The sequence below is a fragment of the Leucoraja erinacea genome, chromosome 4 (genome assembly GCF_028641065.1).
Source record: "Leucoraja erinacea ecotype New England chromosome 4, Leri_hhj_1, whole genome shotgun sequence".
In the NCBI taxonomy this organism is placed as follows: Eukaryota; Metazoa; Chordata; class Chondrichthyes; order Rajiformes; family Rajidae; genus Leucoraja; species Leucoraja erinaceus.
The window spans coordinates 93,139,277-93,154,579 of NC_073380.1; positions in this window are offsets into that span (position 1 = coordinate 93,139,277).

Here is a 15,303-nt window from a genome sequence, read left to right on the forward strand (position 1 = left end):
TTCTTGGAGTTAAGGGCCAGGTTGTTGTCAGCGCACCATGCTGCTAGGAGCTGGACCTCCTCCCTATAGGCCGACTCATCATTGTTGCTGATGAGGCCAATCACCGTTGTATCGTCTGCATACTTGATGATGGTGTTAGTACCATGTACAGGTGTGCAGTCATAGGTGAAGAGGGAGTAGAGGAGGGGGCTCAGCACACAGCTCTGTGGAACGCCGGTGTTCAGGGTGAGGGTTGAGGAGGTGTGCTTGTCTAACTTAACAGACTGGGGTCTGTTGGTTAGAAAGTCCAGTATCCAGTTGCAGAGGGAGGGGTCGATGCCCAGGTTACCGAGTTTGGTGATCAGTATAGAGGGTATAATGGTGTTGAATGCTGAGCTGTAATCGATGAACAGCATTCTTACGTAAGTGTCTCTGTTGTCGAGGTGGGAGAGGGCGGAGTGAAGTGCCGTTGAGATGGCATCCTCCGTACTCCTGTTCTTGCAGTATGCAAACTGATTAGGATCCAATGTGGGGGATAGGCAGCCTTTGAGGTGTGCCAGGACCAGCCTCTCGAAGCATTTGGTGATGATGGCAGTAAGTGCAACTGGGCGGAAGTCGTTGAGGCTTGCCGCAGTGGAGTGTTTTGGCACCGGCACGATGGAGGTGGTTTTAAGGCACGTGGGGACAACTGCTTGGGCAAGTGACAGGTTGAAGATGTCAGTCCAGATGTCTGTCAGCTGCGCAGCACAGGCCCTGAGGACGTGCTCGGGGATGCCGTCAAGGCCAGCAGCCTTACGTGCATTAGTCCTACTCAGTGCCACGTACACGTCGTAGGGGGTGAGTGTGAGGGGTTGGTGATCAGCAGGGAGCACAGCCTTGATGGCTGTCTCTAGATTGTCCCTGTCGGAGCAGCCATAGAAGTGGTTAAGCTCCTCAAGGAAGGAGGCGTCGCTGGATGTGGGGGTGGTGTTCGAGGGTCTGTAGTCCGTGATGGCCTGGATGCCTTGCCACATGCGTCGGGGGTCGGAGTTGTTGTTGAAGTGCTCCTCAATCCTGAGCTTATGGCAGTGCTTGGCCTTCCTGATGCCCCTCTTCAGGTTAGCCCTGGATGAACTGTAGGCTCGAGCATCGCCTGACCTGAAAGCGGTGTCCCGTGCTTTCAGCAGTAGCCTGACCTCGCTGTTCATCCATGGCTTCTGATTCGCGAATATGGTCACCCGTTTGAGGGAGGTGACACTATTGATGGTGGAGTTTATAAAGTCCAGAACAGAGGATGTGTAGGAATAAATGTCCGTGTGGGAGTCAAGGGTGGCCTGGGCTGCAAACGCCTTCCAGTCAGTGTTTCCAAAACACTGCAATAATACCCAAATAAGCAGCAGTTGAGAGTTGGTGAATTTTTTTAATCCATGTTTTAGTTTGAAAGCAGCCTTTAGCAGCTGCTTTCAGTGACCTGATCAGAGTTTATTTTTCTCTCTGGGTAACGTTCTGCTGGATTTGAGATGAAAACTAAACCTGAATCCAAAGAGTTTTAACCCTTGATGAAGAAAAATGCACACTTGTGGTAACACAAAACATATATTACCTGACTTAAATAAAGGCAGGGTCTGACCCAACCCAACCCAAACATTATATATATAGTAAAGTCCCATTGTGCTTGGGTGAACTTGTTGGTATGACTGCAGAAGCCAAATTTTGTTTGAACCTCAATGAGGTTCAAATGACAACAAATAAATTGTATAATTGTATAATAATAATAATAATAATAATTTTATTTATAGAGCACTTTAAAAACAAACATAGCTGCAACAAAGTGCTGTACATCACTAATCATTGACAAAAAAGTTAATACACACCAAAAATAACAATCAAAAGAAATAGTAGGAAAAGACATGTAAAATAAAGAAACATCAAAAACACCACAAACAGAAGCAAAGCCTCAGGCATGGTCAAAAGCCAGGGAGTACAAATGTGTTTTAACACTGGATTTGAAGATGGACAGTGAGGGGGCCTGTCTGATGTGCAACGGCAGGGTGTTCCAGAGTGCCGGAGCAGCAACAGAGAAGGCTCTATCCCCTCTGAGCCTCCGACTAGACCTCGGTACCTCCAGGAGCAGCTGACCAGCTGACCTGAGGGACCGGGCAGGAGCGTATGGGTGGAGCAGCTCAGAGAGGTAAGGCGGGGCGAGCCCATTCAGAGATTTAAAAACAAATAACAGTAGAATTTGTATCATTGAAGCAGCTAGGTTCGAATCAAAGGTTTGTTGGTATGGAGTTGAAAAGGTAACAGTGAGTCCACCGAAAAGGTGAGTCCACCAAACAGTGAGTCTACCAAAAGGTAACAGTGAATATTGGGGTTGCCAGTCAGTGAAAAGCAACGACAGGTTGAATTTGTCAGGTTTGGTCACAGCCTGGAACTTCAGCCAGAATAGTTAGATCAATCACCTGAAGATCTTTCGGGTTCCTGGGGGATTTTCGGCCTGTCACAGATGTTGCACTACTTAAGTGTAACATATTTTGGAAATCAAGATGTCACCTTTTTGGGTATGGAGGAAATGGGTTTAGTTTTTGTGTTGAAGTAATGAAGGCTGGCTCCCAAATCAAACTTGATGTAACGCAACCATCAACAAAAAGGCACGTCTTTGGGAGTGGATTATAATTGATCAGTCCATCTCTTTATAAATAGACTATGGGGCAGTGCTTTATTTACTGGATGACCAGGTGACATTAGCCCAATGGGACCTGACAATATATGTATTGTGCACACTTCCAGTTTTGATTCGCCAAGGTTCAGTTGAGTTTTAGCTTTACACTTGACCAGACCTCAACCAGGGTATGGACAAATTCTATGTTCTAAACAGTTTGCATAATTTATCACTGACTCTAATTATGTAATCACCCGTTATTACATTTTAGAAGAACCTGTAGATTTTTACAACTGAATTATCAACCAAAATTGCAATTTTCTTTGTAGCAAATGGACATTTTATCTGGCAAACTAAAAAGTAATTTTTTGCCATTGTTTGTGACATCTCTATGCCTCAATGAAGGCAAATCTACGTCCCCTACAATCAGAGACAGGGAATTTATAATGGGGAAACAAGGAAATGGCAGAACAGTTGAATGAGTACTTTGATTCTGTCTTCACTAAGGAAGACACAAACAATCTCCCAGAAATACTATGGGACCGAGGATCTAGTGGGAGAGGGGAACTGAAGGGAATCCACATGTCAGGAAATGGTGTTAGATAAACTGTTGGCACTGAAGGTAGGTAAATCCCCAGGGCCTGATTGTCCACATCCCAGAGTACTCAAGGAGGTGGCCCTAGAAATTGTGGATGCATTGGTGATAATTTTCCAATGTTCCCTCGACTCTGGAGCAGTTCCTGTGGACTGGAGGATGGCCAATGTAACCCCACGTGTTTCCAGCTTCAGGTTCCTGGGGGTCAACATCTCCGATGACCTCTCTTGGACCGACAATACCTCAACTCTGGTCAAGAAAGCTCACTAGCTTCTCTTCTTCCTGAGGAGACTGAAGAAGGTCCATCTGTCTCCTCAGATTCTGGTGAACTTCTACCGCTGCACCATCGAGAGCATCCTTACCAACTGTATCACAGTATGGTACGGCAACTGCTCTGTCTCCAACCGGAAAGCACTGCAGAGGGTGGTGAAAATTGTCCCACGCATCACCGCTTCCTCACTCCCCTCCATTGAGTCTGTCCAAAGAAAGCGTTGTCTGCGAAGGGCGCTCAGCATCGTCAAGGACTGCTCTCACCCCAACCACAGACTGTTTACCCTCCTACCATCCGGGAGGCGCTACAGGTCTCTCCGTTGCCGGACCAGCAGGTCCAGGAACAGCTTCTTCCCTGCGGTTGTTACACTACTCAACACTGTACCTTGGTGACTGCCAATCACCGCCAATCACCCCCCCCCCCCCCCCCCCCCCCGACACTCCTTCCACCAGGAAAAAAATAATTGCACTACTATGATATATTTATTTATTGCTCATATTCTTTGTCGCTCTTCTAGGGAGATGCTAACTGCATTTCGTTGTCTCTGTACTGTTCACTGCACAATGACAATAAAGTTTGAATCTGAATCTGAATCTGAATCTGAATCTAAAGGAGGGAGGGAGAAAATGGGGAATTATAGACCAGTTAGCCTTACATCGGTAATGGGGAAGATGCTGGAGTTGATTGTTAAAAATATTATAGCAGCGCATTTGGAAAGCAATGACAGTATCGCCCAAAGTCAGCATGGATTTACGAAGGGGAAATCATGCTTGATTAATCTTCTGGAATTTTTTGAGGATGTAACAAGTAGAATGGATAAGGGAGAGCCAGTGGATGTGGTGTATCTGGACTTTCAAAAAGCCTTTTACAAGGTCCCACACAAGAGACTAGTGTGCAAAATTAGAGCACATGGTATAGGGTGTCGGGTATTGACATGGATAGAGAACTGGTTGGCAGACAGGAAGCAAATTAACGGGTCGTTTTCAGAATGGCAGGCAGTGACTTGTGGGGGTGCCGCAAGGCTCAGTGCTGGGACCCCAGTTATTTACAACATATATTAACGATTAGGATGAGGGAATTAAATGTGACATCTCCAAGTTTGCGGATGACCCCAAGCTGGGTGGCAGTGTTAGCTGTGAGGAGGATGCTATGAGACTGCAGGGTGAGTGGGCAGGTGCATGGCAGATGCATGGCAGATGCAATATAATGTGGATAAGTGTGAGGTTATCCACTTTGGTGGCAAGAACGGGAAGATAGATTATTATCAGAATGGTGTCAGATTAGGAAATGGGGAGGTGCAACGAGACCTGGGTTTGCTTGTACATCAGTCACTAAAAGCAAGCATGCAGATCAGCAAGGAGGTCCTATTGCAGTTGTACAGGGCCCTGGTGAGATTCACCTGGAGTATTGTGTGCAATTTTGGTCTCCTAATTTAAGAAAGAACATTATTGCATTAAAGGAGTGCAGCAAAGGTTCACCAGGTTAATTCCCAGGATGGCGGGACTGACATATGATGAAAGAATGGGGTGACTGGGCTTGTATTCACTGGAATTTAGAAGGATCAGAGGGGATCTTATAAAACATAAAACATTCTTACAGGATTGGACAGGCTAGATGCAAGAAAAATTATGTTGTGTCTGGGGTCTATTTGTGTGTAATGTATGGCTGCAGAAACGGCATTTCGTTTGGACCTCCAGGGGTCCAAATGACAATTAAATTGACTCTTGACTCTTGACTCTTGACTCTTGAAATGGTCCCAATGTTGGGGCAGTCCAGAAACAGGGTCCACAGTTTAAGAATAAGGGGTGAGCCATTTAGGACTGAGAATATTGAATCTGTTAAATTCTCTGCCACATAAGGCAGTGGAGGCCAAGTCACTGGATGTTTTCAAGAATCAGTTGGATTTAACTCTTTGGGCAAAAGGAATCAAGGAATATTGGTAAAAAACAGAGATGGGGTACTGGTTTTAGATGATCAGCCACGATCAATATTGAATGGCTTGAAGGGCTATTCAACTAGTCTACTCCCGCACCTATTTTTCTATGTTTCAATGAATTGATTGGAATTCACTCACAACCTGCATTCGCTAGGTCATGTTTCAAGGAAATGGACCCGCATGGTCCTCTGCTGCAAGCAAACAATATAGCATTAACATCACATTTGTGCAAAGATTTACACATAAGATACACGATTAAGAATTTGTTTAAAAGAAAGACTACATGGAAGGTCCTTTATCAGTTGAAAAATCAAAGCAGATGTATTCTTGTAGGTGGGAAAGAACCAAAACATTTTAATGATAAAGGTTGATGCTTATCTGTATTCATGTCATGTGGGTAATTTAGACCTAAACAAGACATTTTAAGGCTAAAATTTCTCAGTTCAAGCAATGTAGAAGAAACATATTATTTGATCTTCACATGATTGAAACCACAACAAGCCCCTTGGGCAAGATGAAGGAGGCACTGGTTTTGCACATCTTATCGAAAGGTGTTTCACTGCCTTGCGTCTCAGTTGTACTTTTTTATCGCAGTCTGATCTTGAGGCACCATTCCTGTTAGATTACTCTATATCTAATTCTGTAAACCTAATATAGCAGAAGGGACAAATAGTAAAACAAATCAATGCAGATCCAATCAATTGGATATATTTGCAACATCAAAAGTCGCAAGAACTTCAGCAATTTATTTGTGATGCAAAATATTTGGCAGTGTGACTATGACCATGCACAGTAAAATAAATGTTTACCCAATTAGCACGCAATCATGAAGCTATCAATGCATTGCATATGCCAATTCTGTCAAGAAATATTCTTGTGCTTACATATGCATTGTCTTCAGAAAGGTGAATCTTTGGTGTTCATTTTATTCCTAATTATTTTGGCAGTTGAAACTAAATCAATCTTATCACTTTATATTTCTCTATTCAGCATCAAGTACATGAAAGAAAGTAAATAGATCTGAAACATAAACTATTTCTATCTCCATAAATGCTGCTTGATCTGCTAAGTGTTTATATTGGGCAGCTGCTCTCTCTAATGTTTTTTTTAACAGAATTGGCATATATTATGCATTAATAGAAAGCTCAATGCAACATTCTAAATGGGGATCTGAACTGAAACATTACTTCTCACTTCTGCATTCCAATTCCTTTGAAATAATTGCCAAATTTTCACAGGCCCCTTTGATCCCTCTGTGTGTCTATGAACACATTTTTAAACATCTCTGTAAAGGCTTCAAATATCTCCAAGTTTCCTTCTGTTAAAAACAAAATGCAGGCAGGAGTCTCGGCAAAGATTTTATTCTGGAAAGACTACAAAATAGTTGACACTAGAAAAAGCCATCTGTACTTAGAGTGTATGAACCTCCTGAACTAAATGAAATGCCTCTCAGGTTGCCAAGAGAAATTGGGAAGGCTATTTATTGCAGAGGCACTAATCATAATGTTCCAAACATCTGTACCTTACGAGTGACGACAGGAGAGTGAACATTTACATATGTTTGACCTTTTGTCAAAAAAAAATCGTGTGTTAACTTGAGTAATTACTATCTCATTTGAAAGAGTAACAGCCAGAGACAGCGTCAACTGTAACTTATAGAGTTATAGAGTCATACAGTGTGGAAACAGGCCCTTTGACCCAACTTGCCCACACCAACCAACATGTCCCATCTATACTAGCCTCACCTGCCAGCATATGGTCCAGATCCCTCTAAACCTGTCCCATCCATGTACCTGTCTAATTGTTTCTTAAACATGTTTGATAGTCCCTGCCTCAACTACCTTCTCTCGCAGCTTTTTCCATGTACCCACCACACTTTGTATGAATAAGTTACTCCTCCGATTCCTATTAAATCTTTTCCCCTTTACCTTAAACCAATGTCCTCTGGTTCTCGATTCCGCTACTCTGGGCAATAGACTCTGTTTGTCTATCTGATCTTTTCCTCTTGATTCTGTACCTCTAAAAGATCACCTCTTATTCCAAGTCCGAGCCTGCTCAGCCTCTCTCGACAGAACCTTGAGTCCGGTCAATATCCTCATAAATGTTCTCTGTATCTTTTTCAATAGATAATAGACAATAGGTGCAGGAGTAGGCCATTCAGTTCTTCAAGCCAGCACCGCCATTTAATGTGATCATGGCTGATCATCCATAATCAGTACCCCGTTCCTGTCTTCTCACCTCTATATTACTAAAAGTAAGATCTTGATCGCTTTTGACTCATTGTGATGTGATTTCCGAGAGAACGCCACCACTTACGACCATCATTTTTGGCCACCTCGCTCAGAGCCCCTCTACGCCGGACTGGACCGGAGGATTTTTCCCATCGATGAAAAATCAGAGAGATATTAATGTTTTTTTTTAAATTCACCCTTTTCTCTGCTGCCCCCGCTGGCGGCAGGGGGGAGGGACTATAAAACCCAGAAGTGTCGTGGCTCACTCAGTCTCTGCCAGACAGAGAAAGTGAGAGGGTCACGGTTCTCTGAGCTGCGAATAACACTGAACGCACATCTACTCCACAGTGAGTCCCCGGGATGTGGTTTTCAGCAAATGTGTTTGTTGTTTGCAAAGTATTTGCCAAATTAGGTTGGCTTTTTAAAGGGCTTTCAGCAAATGTGTTTTGTTGGCTTGCAAAGTGTTTTTGTCCAATTAGCTTGGCTTTAAAAGGGCTTGATTGCAACAGTTTTTGTATGGATAAAGCGTGAATAAAAATGTTATTAGATCAGGACTGTGTTTAATTTCAAAATTGGCGCTCATTCTGTGATTTTCGCTTAGTTGCAAGATAGCGCTGATGACGTCATTTCCAGTTAGCGGCATGCTGGTGCTGAGTGCGCCATTTCCGGTTCGTGGCAAGAAGCGAGAGGGTGACATCAAGATGGCGCCGAGTGCAGGCACCATTGAATAATTCAAGAGAGTTGACTGCTCTGTCTATGGTGAGTGTGTTTGTTGGATGTTATTTAAAGCACATTTTTGCTTCAGCAGCAGTAACCTCTACAGGAGGCTTTAAACATTCATTTTACACACTGTACATTCAGCACGTTCTAACGTTACTTGACATTTTAGTATTGGGTGAGAGTGTTTGAGTGAATGAATCAGTGTGTGTGTGTGTGTGTGTGTGTGTGTGTGTGTGTGTGTGTGTGTGTGTGTGTGTGTGTGTGTGTGTGTGTGTGTGTGTGTGTGTGTGTGTGTGTGTGTGGCGTGTGTGTGTGTGTGTGAATGAATGAGTGTGTGTGTGTGTGTGTGTGTGTGTGTGTGTGTGTGTGTGTGTGTGTGTGTGTGTGTGTGTGTGTGTGTGTGTGAGAGTCTGAGAGGGAGTCTGTGTGTGAGTGTCTGTGAGGTGGAGGGTGTGTGTGATCAACAAATAACAAATAGTATGAACTAGCACAACAGAAAGCCCCCCCCCCCCCCCCCCCCCCCCCCCCCCCCTCTCTTGGACCCACAATACCTCTACTCTGATCAAGAAGGCTCATAAGCGTCTCTTCTTCCTGAGGAGACTGAAGAAGGTCCATCTATGTTTCTATCTGTCTCTTCAGATCCTGGTGAACTTCTACCGCTGCACCATCGAGAGCATCCTTACCAACTGCATCACAGTATGGTATGGCAACTGCTCTGTCTCCGACCGGAAGGCATTGCAGAGGGTGGTGAAAATTGCCCAACGCATCACCGGTTCCTCGCTCCCCTCCATTGAGTCTGTCCAAAGCAAGCGCTGTCTGCGGAGGGCGCTCAGCATCGCCAAGGACTGCTCTCACCCCAACCATGGACTGTTTACCCTCCTACCATCCGGGAGGCGCTACAGGTCTCTCCGTTGCCGAACCAGCAGGTTGAGGAACAGCTACTTTCCGGCGGCTGTCACTCTACTCAACAACGTACCCCGGTGACTGCCAATCACCACCCCCCCCCCCCCGACACTTATTATTATTTATTCAAATCGTTTGCTATGTCGCTCTTCCAGGGAGATGCTAAATGCATTTCGTTGTCTCTGTACTGTACACTGACAATGACAATTAAATTGAATCTGAATCTGAAAATAAAAGCAGCAAATGTGGGAAACTCAGATGGTCCGGCAATGTCCATGGCGGGAAAAGCAGTGAATCACAGAAACACAAATTTACTGAATGCTTCCAGAGCAGGAGGCCATACAACCATCAAAACTACACGTCAAGTGAGTTTATGGTCATGTGTCTCTGATAGGACAATGCAAAGCAAGAAGTTCATTGTCCTACCAGTTGCCTGACCATCTGAGTTTCCCACATTTGCTGCTTTTATTTTAGAGTTCCAGCTGTTGCCTTTCAGTTGTTTACCCAGCACCATTTTCCTTGTTGAATTACTGGCAACGCAGATAGACACAAAATGCTGGAGCAACTTTACGGATCAGACAGCACCTCTGGAGAAAAGGAATCTCCAAAGATGCTACCTGACCCATTGAGTTACTCCAGCTTGTTGTGTCTATCTTCAATTTAAACCAGCATCTTCACTTCCTTCCTACACACTGATAATGCAGTTCTGAGTTTAAGTAATTCGACAAGAGTGCAGGAATCCTGGGATCTTTTGACCTTCGGGTAACATGTGGTTAAACCCCTGACCAGTGTATCATTCTGTGGAAGGATCTCATTTGCCCTATTTCACTCCACTATTGGAAACAGCTCTCCAGTAAGTCCCATTTCCCTGACCTTTTCATGGCTCTTGACCATATCCCTTTTCATCTTTATGTCCAATGTTCCTTGAAACAGTTTCCACCATCTTTTCAGGTCAGATCAGAACAACTCACAGCAATTTATATTATCTCCCTTCATCTCTACTTTAGTCCTGTTAGCAATTATCTTAAATTTGGATCACCTCTTTACAAGCTCATCTGTCAATAGAAACACCTTCTTGTATCTACACTATCAAAAACATTCAGGTCTGTAACAAAATATTTCTTTAATCTGTGATGCTATAATGGATCCAAATATGAAGCACTGCCAAAGAGACATGACCAAACAAAATCCTTCCAATTTCCTCCCTTCTTCTCCCCTCTCTGATGAAAGTATAGTGTCTGCGGAATGTCAATAGTGTGTCATTTCAACCGGCCACTTCCCCAGTATACACATTTGAACAAGTTTGACTGTTAAAATAAGTAGGTAAGTAAAAGTCATGGTACTGCAAGCAGTCAAAATATTTAACCTGAGTAATATTTAAGAGTTGAAAACCACACCTGGCTTATGCCCTGGAAAGCTGGCCATGCGCACAAGTGCAACACATCAGTGCGGTGATCATTGTGAATCTGGAATTTAATTAGAACAGATACCAACTGACTTCATTTAGAGTCGGTGTGTTTAAGAAAGAACTGCAGATGCTGGAAAAATCGAAGGGAGACAAAAATGCTGGAGAAACTCAGCGGATGAGGCAGCATCTATGGAGCGAAGGAATAGGTGACGTTTAGGGTCGAGACCGTTCATCAGACTGATGTGGGGGTGTAGGGGGGGGTGGCGGGAAGAAGAAAGGAAGAGGCAGAGACAGTAGGCTGTGGGAGAGCTGGGAAGGGGAGGGGAAGGAGGGAGAAAGCAAGGACTACCTGAAATTGGAGGTCAATGTTCATACCGGTGCTGCTCCTCAAATTTGCGTTGGGACTCACTCTGGCCATGGAGGAGGCCCAGGACACAAAGGTCGAGATGGCCTGTTTCCGTGCTGTAATTGTTATATGGTTATGCATCTGCCCACTCCCCCAACCTGTCCAAGTCACCCTGCATTCTCATAGCATCCTCCTCCTCACAGTTCACACTGCCACCCAGCTTTGTGTCATCTGCAAATTTGCTAATGTTATTTTGAATTCCTTCATCCAAATCGTTGATGTATATTGTAGATAGCTGCGGTCCCAGCACCGAGCCTTGCGGTACCCCACTAGTCACTGCCTGCCATTCTGAAAAGGACCCGTTAATCCCTACACTTTGTTTCCTGTCTCCCAACCACTTCTTTATCCATGTCTGCACTCTACCCCTAATACCATGTGCCCTAATTTTGCCCACTAATCTCCTATGTGCAACCTTATCAAATGCTTTCTGAAAGTCCAGGTACACCATCCACTGGATCTCCCTTGTCCATTTTCCTATTTACATCTTCAAAAAATTCCAGAAGATGTCAAGCATGATTTCCCCTTCGTAAATCCATGCTGACTCGGACCATTCCTGTTACTGCTATCCAAATGTTCGGCTATTTCATCTTTTATAATTGACTCCAGCATCTTCCCCACCACCGATGTCAGGTTAACTGGTCTATAATTCCTTGTTTTCTCTCTCCCGCCTTTCTTAAAAAGTGGGATAACATTAGCTCCCCTCCAATCCACAGGAACTGATCCTGAGTTTATAGAACATTGGAAAATTATCACCAATGCATCCACGATTTCTAGCCACTTCCTTAAGTACCGTGGGATGCAGACCATCAGGCCCTGGGGATTTATCAGCCTTCAGTCCCATCAGTCTATCCAACACTTCCTGCCTAATGCGGATTTCCTTCAGTTCCTCTGGCCACTACTATGTCAGAAAGATTGTTTGTGTCCTCCTTAGTGAAGACAGATCCAAAGTACCTGTTCAACTCATCTGCCATTTCCTTGTTCCCCATAATAAATGCACCTTTTTCAGTCTTCAAGGGTCCAACTTTGGTCTTAACTATTTTTTTCCTCTTCATATACCTAAAGAAGCTTTTACTATCCTGCTTTATATTCTTGGCTAGCTTACCTTCGTACATCATCTTTTCTCCCCGTATTGTCTGTTTGGTTATCTTCTGTTGTTCTTCAATCATTACCCAATCCTCTTGCTTCCTGCTCATCTTTGCTACGTTGTACTTCTTCGCTTTAATTTTTATACTGTCCCTGATGTCCCTTGTCAGCCATGGTCATCCCTTTCTCCCCTTGGAACCTTTCTTCCTCCTAGGAATGAACTGATCCTGCACCTTCTGTATTATTCCTAGAAACACCTGCCATTTTTGTTCCACTGTCATCCCTGCTAGTGTATCTTTCCAGTCAACTTTGGCCAGCTCCTCCCTCATGGCCCCATAGTCCCCTTTATTCAACTGCAACACTGACACCTCCGATCTACTCTTCTCCCTCTCCAATTGTAGATTAAACCTGACCATGTTATGGTCACTGCCTCCTAATGGCTCATTAACCTTGAGGTCCTTTATCAAATCCGGTTCATTACATAACACTAAATCCAGAATTGCCTTCTCCCTGGTAGGCTCCAATACAAGCTGTTTTTTTTTAGAGTCGGGCTCAGATCAAATCGACTAATGTCTGAGCTGGAGAAGTAATAAAGACATGGACAGAAAAGTTATTTTGCAAAATATTTAGCAGAGAAGAACAAAGATATTAAGTTTGTAAATTGGAAAACAAATTAAAACTTGTCACCCAATAATTGGAGAATAAAACAGCAACCCATGTTTTAAACAAGAGAGTAATAATTTAATTGGACAATAAGGAACAGGAATGATGTATATTCATATCAAGATGAGTGATTTTTTTAATATAACAAAAAAGTCTCATGTGTTTTATGTTTGAGGTGCCAAAATGGGTTTGAGGTTAAAAGTCAAATCAACCATTAACTTATTGAATGGCAGGACAGACTGAAGGGCCCCAATGGACCTTCCTTTTCTCTGGTCCTTGTGTAATGTCCCAGAGCAATAAGGTCTTCACTGGAGTTAGCATAATTTTATAAAATAGCTGGTTACTCCCCAAAGCCCAATTCTGGAGGCAATAATTTACTTCATTCAAGCCTCGAACACCTGAATGAGTGATCCTGGGCTCCATTCAAGTGTCAAAGACTTGAATGATTTCATGAATTTTGCAGTGTCTAATGAAGCAGAAACAACTCTTGCCTAACAGGTAAATTAAGGTCACTGGGATATATGTGGAGAACTTGATACTGATAGATAGCAGTAGAAAGAAATATGATGGGGACTCAGTTAAAGTGAAACTTGTGGAATCTATTTCAGGAGATGTCATCAATATGTTGCAGATACTGGAAATATGAAAGAAAATGAAAATATTAATACCCAGAAGGTCAGGCAATGTCCATGGTGAGGTGAAATGATATCAACTGGAAACATTAACTGTTTTTCTCTCTCCTGATAATGCCTGAACTATTGGATATTTCTCACATTTTCTGATCTATTTCAGGATGTCTAAGGTTCTTAGGTTTTATGATGGCTTGGGTAGTATTAATGATGCCCTTTTAAAGCAGGTGGAAAGTTGAAGATGTTCGCAAAATCTCCAGGCTGTTGGTCTGTTCAGAGTGATTCAAACTATGAAATGCAAATTAGTTTACAACATGCAATAGTTTCTAAAGAAATGACACATTACAAACTACAAATCAGTGATAACAATAATGTATAAATAATAACTAATTTTCAATTCTCTTCAAATGGCAGCAGGTCATTATTAGTGAGGAGTTTTCACATTTTCCCTGTGACGATATGGATTTACTCCAGATGCTCTAGTTTCCACCCACAACCCAAACATATGCTCGGTCATTATCAATTGCCCCAAGCGTGGAGGTGAAGAGAGAATTTGAGTGGGGGAAGGGAGTGGAAGTTAATAGGAAAGTGCAGAGAATAAAAAAAATAGGATGAGTTATAGAGTTATGAGTGTTTGAAACAGTAGAGCTACTGTCATCCAGTGCTAGAGACCCTGGTTCGATCCTGACCTTGGGTCTGTGGGGCCTTTGCATGTTCTCCCTGTGAGGTCGGTTGGGGGCACTGTGAGTCGACTTCCCTGCCAGCAGCGTGTTTGTTATTTCGACTTTTTTTGTTTATTCAGTGTGTCCAAATGTTTGTTTTAGTGTCTCTCTGTGCATTTGTGTGGGTGGGGGTGGGAGGACCGTTTTTCAGTCGCTTCCTCAACAAAGAGGCGACTTTTTCCGTGTAGCTTCTCTGCCTCCCCTCTCTCGGCCAGGCAGCTTGGATTGGAGCAGCCTTTCACGGAGTCGGGCCCAGAGCTTCAGCGGCGTGTGCAGTGTGGCCTTTTCCATCGTGGAGCTGGAGAGCCCTTGCCGGGGGCTGCCAGAAAGGAGTGCTCTGATCGTTGGCTTGGTGACTTTGGCATCGTGGGGCTGTGGTCTGTGGCGCTTCTAGCCGTGGCCGTGGTGTGGACTTACCATCCGGAGCCTGGGATCCCTTGCCGGAGAAGAGCTCCGATCGCCGGCCTATAACATCCTGAAGACGAGGTCTCCAGTTGGAGGGTGGCCGATTCGGGCAATCCAGGTCGCGGAGGGTGTTTGGCCGTCCCAACGTCAAAGTTGCGATTATCACAACAAGAGGGACTGTACATCTGGCCGTCCATAGCAGCGGGGGGGGGGAGGGTTCATGGACCCGACCAAGGATGAACAAAGGACTTTATCCACCACAGTGGAGAATGCTGTGGTGGATGTTTGTGTTGAATTCTATTGGGTAGTGTGTGTTCTATTTTCAATTGTATCGTTGCATGACAAATTAATTTCACTGTGCCTTAGTGGTGCATGTGACGAATACATTTGTATTGTGACTGTGTGGGTTTCCTCTAGGTGCCCCTGTTTCAACGTAGATCCGAAAGGCATGTGGATCTGTAAATTAATTGGCCTCAAAATTTCCCCTAGTGTGTAAGTAGATGAGTAACTCAGTAGAGTTATTTTAGTCTGAAAACTATGACCACCCAGGTTCAAGAATAGCTTCTTCCCAACAACTATCAGGCTATTTAACACTTCAGAACACTAACTGACTAAACAATGAACTATTACTGTCTTTGGTTGGTCTCAGGATTTCAAGCTTTTAGTGCAAATATATTGGGTCATTGATCAAACTTTTTTTGTTTTCATATA